This window comes from Aythya ferina (assembly GCF_964211825.1).
Source record: "Aythya ferina genome assembly, contig: HAP1_SCAFFOLD_42, whole genome shotgun sequence".
NCBI classification, from domain to species: domain Eukaryota; kingdom Metazoa; phylum Chordata; class Aves; order Anseriformes; family Anatidae; genus Aythya; species Aythya ferina.
Genome location: NW_028181459.1, coordinates 328,381 through 334,582, shown reverse-complemented (window position 1 = coordinate 334,582; position 6,202 = coordinate 328,381). Strand labels below are relative to the sequence as shown.

The window sequence follows — 6,202 nt, the reverse complement described above, 5'->3', positions numbered from 1 at the left end:
TGTAAAAAGATGGTTCCTGCGTCCAAGAGATTTACCATACACCGTTCTTCCAAGGTTCTCACAATATCACTGAAAAGATTTGCAGATTTCACAGGTGGAAAGATCAACAAGGTATATTTACCACTGTAATGCAACTATATCATTGTGTAATGGGACATCCCCCAAAGCTGAAAGTTGTTAATATTTTCAGACAATAATTGTAGACTAACGACTATGGCTTATTCTTTCTCTTAATATCAATAAAGTTCCCGCTTGACAAGAAGCATATGCTTTCCTCTGAGAAGGCTGATTCATCAGGAAACAGTTCTCTGCAACTTCTAGTCTTAACCGTTGTTTATGGGAAGACTTATTTGTAGTGAATCAAGAAATATATTCGAGAAATATATTCTAGAAATCAATTCTAGTCTGTGTTTTTTGGAAGTGTTTTTCTCTGGCTAGTCCACGAAGTACTCTGGGATAATTTTTCTATCTTCTTGATGTCTCTTTAGGAGGTGAAATATCCGGAGTATTTGGACCTGAGAGCCTACATGTCGCAGTCAATGGGAGAACCACTGCTCTATGCCTTATACGCGGTGCTGGTACATCACGGTGTCAGCTGTCACTCAGGACACTATATATGCTATGTAAAGGTAGAAGTCAACAGCATTTCTAACAGGGTAAAGGTTGTGCTGGCAAACCAATTAAAGCATGACTAGCAGCTACTGTTTCTAGGGAAAAAGATTTCATTATATTTTTATTTGACACGTGTGTATTTTGTTCCTATCCGTGATTTCAATTGGAAAACGTGCAATTCACCTAAAGAAATCGTTGTCTTTATTTGCAGGCTGGTAATGGACTTTGGTATCAGATGAATGATGCTAAAGTAGTGCATACTGACATTAAAAGAGTTCTTGGTCAGCAAGCTTACATACTTTTTTATATCAGGTAATAACAAATCTTAAAATGTGTTCAGAAGAGATTTACTTTCCTGTTATTGATATTTTTCTGTTTTGCAAGTGTTTTTCTTGCTATCCCGGGAGAAGATTATTATTTGTCTAATTCAGTTCTGTCTAACCTAAAATTCTCTGTGTCGTTTATTATCTTTTGTTGCTTGGCCTTAAACTGCAGCACTCATGTAAATTGCTATCTATGTGTTATCTGTAGCTGGCTAATTTAGAGAAGGAGAGAAATGAAGGTCAACTGTGGTGTAAGAATGAATTATTGCTGTGCAAGTGATAGTCTTAGTAGGAAGACTGTTCTCTACTTTTCAGTTTGTAGTCTTGGCGAAGCCTTCTGTAGAGAAGGCTTCCATATCGTATGAGCTGTTCCTCTAAAATGATAGGATGGGATTTAATCCAAGAGTAGGCTGAAAGAAAAACTAAACTGCGATCACTGCTCTTTTCTGAAGGCGCTATGATTTGACACTTGGAGAACGTGCGTTTTACTTGCCAGCACCATCTTATCCCTGTTCATTCCCTCCTGGTCAGCAGGGGGCTAATAGTAAGCAGGCTGGATTTCTGGGACCACGACTTCTTCCTCATATGATTAAGGTAATTCAGGGAAGCGGGAGGGCAGATAATGGCACCAAACTGCTAGTGGGTTTGGGGTTTGGTGTGTGCTTTTTTGTTTGGTTTTCGGCATCTTAGTTTTGTTTTCCTTCCCACGCTGCAGCTTTCTTCACAGCCCTCATGCTACAGCCAGAGTCATTCAAACAGTGGTTACTGCTAAATTGTGCAGCCATGCGACTCCATTACTTTATAGCTCCAAGACAGCTTTCTAAAGCACAGAGAGCTACGCTCTTTGACTATTTAAGCAGAGTGTACTAATCCTCAAATCATTTAAAAGAGGACTTGTTTTTCCTATCCTCGTCACTTTAGCTAAGACAGGGAAAACTAAATGTCTTATTCCTGAGCACCAGAACAATTACTTCAGTCTTTTCAGGGTATGTTTAAAGGGGAAAATAAATATATTTGGGAATAGCAGCAGGTAATGTTAAGTTGCTTGGCTGGTTTTCAAAGATGATGTTAATTTGATACCAATCTGCAGTAAACCAAAAGCAGGAATTGAATACGCTTATTGGACTTGCATTTATCCTTAACGGGCAGTGTGTTTTTCTTTTTAGGTGTTAAGACCATTTGTAGAAACACTCAGTAGGAGAGTTTTGTGTTTCAAAATGTTACATGCAGTGTTTGCGTTAATCCATCTTGCAATTTCTTCTTTTTAAATACAGAATTCAAGCCGTTTAAATGGAAATGGATCCATAAAAGAGGACACAAAGACCACTGGTGTCACCCTAAAAAGGCCATCTTCAGCACCACCAATGGCCTGTGTTCAAAACCAGGCAATTACCAGGCCTTCAATGACTGATACGTCAAGAAAACAGAAGATCACCATCAGTATTCACAATAAATTGCCTGCTCGTCAGACTGTGTCACAGCCTGACTTTCTTAGCAGTGCTGTGGAGGATGAAGATCTCTACCAGGCTGTTCCTTCATCCACAATTACAAATTTGGTAACGCAAATGAAGCAAATGCAAACAAACAAAAAAGTTTCTGATGAAATTTTTGTGGAGCCAACAGTGAATGAAAATCCTAAACTCAGCTCTGATAACACAGTCCCTTATGGTGCAGAATCTTCAGGAAAATCTGAGGAGGAGTCAAAGGGCTTATTTCAAAGGAATTTGAAATGCAATGCAATGTCCTCTAATGGAATTTTGGTTGGAAAGGTAGTCCGTACATTGCAGCATTCCAATTCTTCCTGTCAGAATGCTGACAAAGGAAGATCCCAGCATGAGCTGCCAAAAACAGATTCACTAAATGGTGCTATTAGGTTAGTTAATGAATCTAAAGAAAACGGACTGAAACTTGATGATTCCACTTGCCGAGTTGAACCTGTTAAACCTTCTGAGATGTTCTTTTCTAAAACAAATGGATCGCTTGAAACATAGATTTGCTCCATCGAGAATTTCTCACCTACGATGTATTCGGGAGTGTTTATTGTGTTCCTAATTCAGGTGAAATACTGAGAAAACACAGCACACATGCGATCGTAAGACTTTGTGGTATTATCCCCTTAGAATTTGCAGACCTGAGCTTACATTAGAACTTGTCAACTTAAGCTCAGCTGAGATAAAAATTCCTAAGTTTCATAAAGTAGATTTTGGGGGGTGAGTTGGGGTTATCTTTGAAGTGTAGATAATGCATACAACTCACAGCGGTCTTGCTTACCATTTAATGGAGACATTCTGACAAGACTAGTCCTCAGTACTACTACAAATAGTATTTTTTTGTCTGCTGACTTGTGCGTTTTAATTGCAGATGCCTGGAGCTATGCCTTCAGTCAATCGAGAAGTCATCACGGAGTCCTTCACAGCCAGCCAGCTGAACAGTTTGTCAGAGGAAATGAGGTAAAATGAGCACAGTCTGATTAAGACAAGACTTTATGGAAGTTCGTTACAGTTTTATCTGTCTACTAATAGTATTTAATGGAAGGATTTAAATTAGTACAATTCCATACTGTGTGTCCAGTGTCACGAACAGAACTAATGAACAGCACTGAGCATATCACTCTGATGCAGGTTGGTGCCTCAAGGAGAACTTGTGTTCCTTTATAGAATGTTTTTCCATTTTTCTCCACTGTCTGGAGAAACACTGGCTGTTCCCCGCTCGCCCCTATGCCTTTTTTCTCAGAGCAGCAGGTGGAAGGAGACAGATGCGTTTGCTTTTTTAGTGCAATGGCTTCAGAAGCAAGAGGGGAAAAAGCACTTTCTCTGGGAGCTGAAGAAGGTGTCCTAATCACAGGAGAGGTTTCTAAATGGCATATCTTTGCGAGCGTTCCTGTAGTCCGGAGGTTTTTGTTTGTTTGTTTGACGTTGGAAGGTTTTACTCTTAATATTCACGTCCTTCAGCAGAAGTGAGAAATGGGTTTTTATTTTATGCAGTGTTGCGGAACCTCCGAAATCTCCTGGGAATGATGAATACCTCGCCCAGTACCAATGTGATGACCGTGGAGACAAGGAGAAAGCAAGAAGATCAAAAGAACGTGACCTCATTTCAAAAGAAACCGTTTTGTCCGGCAAAGAGTCTTGTGAGCCTGGTGAGAAATTGCGGCAAACTTCCTCTCTCAAGTCTGACACTGAATGTAGCTCTAACAATCTTTCTTCCTTAGCTATTGCAGATAGACGCCAAGATACAAAGGACAAGACTAAAACCACTGAGAAAGAGCATTACCGAAGCAAGAGGGAACATGCTCCTAGTGAAGAGAAGGAGAGTCAAAAAGCAGGTCCTTCCAGCAAGAGGAGGTGTTCTCAGAGCGTGGAATTTGTTGAGCAAAAGAGTCACAAGCAGGAGTACTGGGAGGGAAGCAGGTACAGATCTTTCCCTCGTGAAAGAAACAGCCCTGAGAATGGCAGAAGAGCAGTCAAATATTCAAAGTACAGATCTGGCAGCGGAGGAAGATCAGAACAAGGTAGCAATAGGTACTACCGATCCAAAGGGGAAAGAAGTTGGAGCAGAGAAAGATACTATCGAGACGAAGCACGGAGATGGGAAAGATGTGGCTATTACAAGGATTACTATTCACCTCATGCGACAGGAGACAGTAGAGAGAGAAAGTTCTCTCACGGCGATTCAGCCTTTGACAGATCGACTGCAACTTACTACAGCAGGTCACATAAGCATTATCATTACAAAAGCGGATGGCCTCACGGTTCCCTCTTGAGAGAGGAAGATGTACGTCGCTTTAGCACACCCCGAGCAGACTTGCATCGTTGCTCGGTACCTCAGCAACATTCCAGAAGACATTCTCGTGAAAGACATGCGCTTCCACCTGTGTCAGCTCATTTGGAGAACTGTCGCCAGAAAAATGAAACAGAAGGAAACAGAAAAAGAAAATATACCCGTGCAGAAGGTAGTGAAAGTGAAATAGAAAGGAAAGACAGAAAGATAGAAAAGGAGCTTGTAGGTGGTGAAAAAAATGCAAAAATATCACAAGTTCTGGAAGAAACAGAAGTCTAAGGATAAAGATGGAGAGAAGGATTCCAAGTAAGCAAGGATTCCAGCATACTCCGCATTTTTTATCCTAATTCTTTTCTGGGTGCTTCTCATGTCTTCCTTTTTTTTTTTTTTTTTTTTTTTTTTTCTGGTAGTTTCTAAGTTCTTTAGATAGCACCAGCTGGCTGGGGATCATGTTGTCAGGTTGATCAGTGAAGACAGGAAAGCTCTTGCTGAATTGTGTCAGAGCACTAGCTTTGGACCACATAGTTCGAATCACATCCGTACACCATTCCAGATTAGGTTAAAAGATTTTTTCTGCTTGCACATATTCCAGAGCTAGCCGTTGTTAATGATCTGTGTACAAACCAGGACCTATGGTCCTTCAATCTGACGGCTTAAGTTTGCTGCATCTAAAGTAAGTTGCGTGTGCACAAAGCACCACAAAATAGCTGACATGCTGCAAATCATCACCTGTGGTAAAATAAATCAAGTTTCATATAGGCAACAAGTGCCACATCTTTTTTTCCCTTTTTAACTTGCATGTTTCTTTCAGACTTCATGATTTGTGTTTCTGTGCGCTCCGCTTTGACAATGCCAATCGCAAGCGTAAGAAAAAGAAGAAAAAGGAGAAGAAAAAGAAGAAAAAGGAGAAACACCAGGAAAGCAAAAGGCTCCTTGGAACACTTGGATCCTCGTTTCCAGAAGATAACGCGGGAGAAGAAGGAAGAATGCCATCCTCCAGATGGCTCTTCATGTCAGTAATGCAGAAGTGAGAGCAGTAAACAACCTTACAAGGAAGGGAAGACTTCCAGTGCAGGCGAAAGCAAGAAATACTGCTCCATCGCATCCAACGACTATACTAAAGGTAAGCGGCCGCAGCGTGTGTGAGGAATTCCTTTTATATTAATCTCGAGATTATTTCAAACAGTCTTGAAGTGCTTGATGACTTAACAGTCTGCAGATTTATTATCAAATCAAAAAAAAACCCCACTTGGTAGACTATTTTTTTCCCAGTTTTGAATGGCCACTAGGAAAGAAGGCCTGAAATAAAGAGGTTAAAGGCAAATGGTTTTCATTTGGTTTGATGATGAAGTGGCAAACAAGAGGAAGAGTTGCAAGCTCCCTTCTTAAATTCAGTCCAGCCAAGTAGGAAAAGTAAATGTGGACAGCTGTATCTTGGCAAAGAAGATAGTAGGGAGCAAGGAGGTTTAGCAGTCAAGATGGAAGGT

The 6,202-nt window shown here is 40.6% G+C and overlaps 1 long non-coding RNA gene across 1 annotated transcript; it reads left to right on the top strand.

Moving 5' to 3' along the window:
• The first annotated feature begins 535 nt into the window (after positions 1 to 535).
• Positions 536 to 1,508, top strand: LOC311428326. The gene is made up of 3 exons (XR_014687645.1): positions 536 to 629; positions 824 to 924; positions 1,388 to 1,508. It is a non-coding gene; the product is annotated as an uncharacterized lncRNA (long non-coding RNA).
• The last annotated feature ends 4,694 nt before the right edge of the window (positions 1,509 to 6,202 follow it).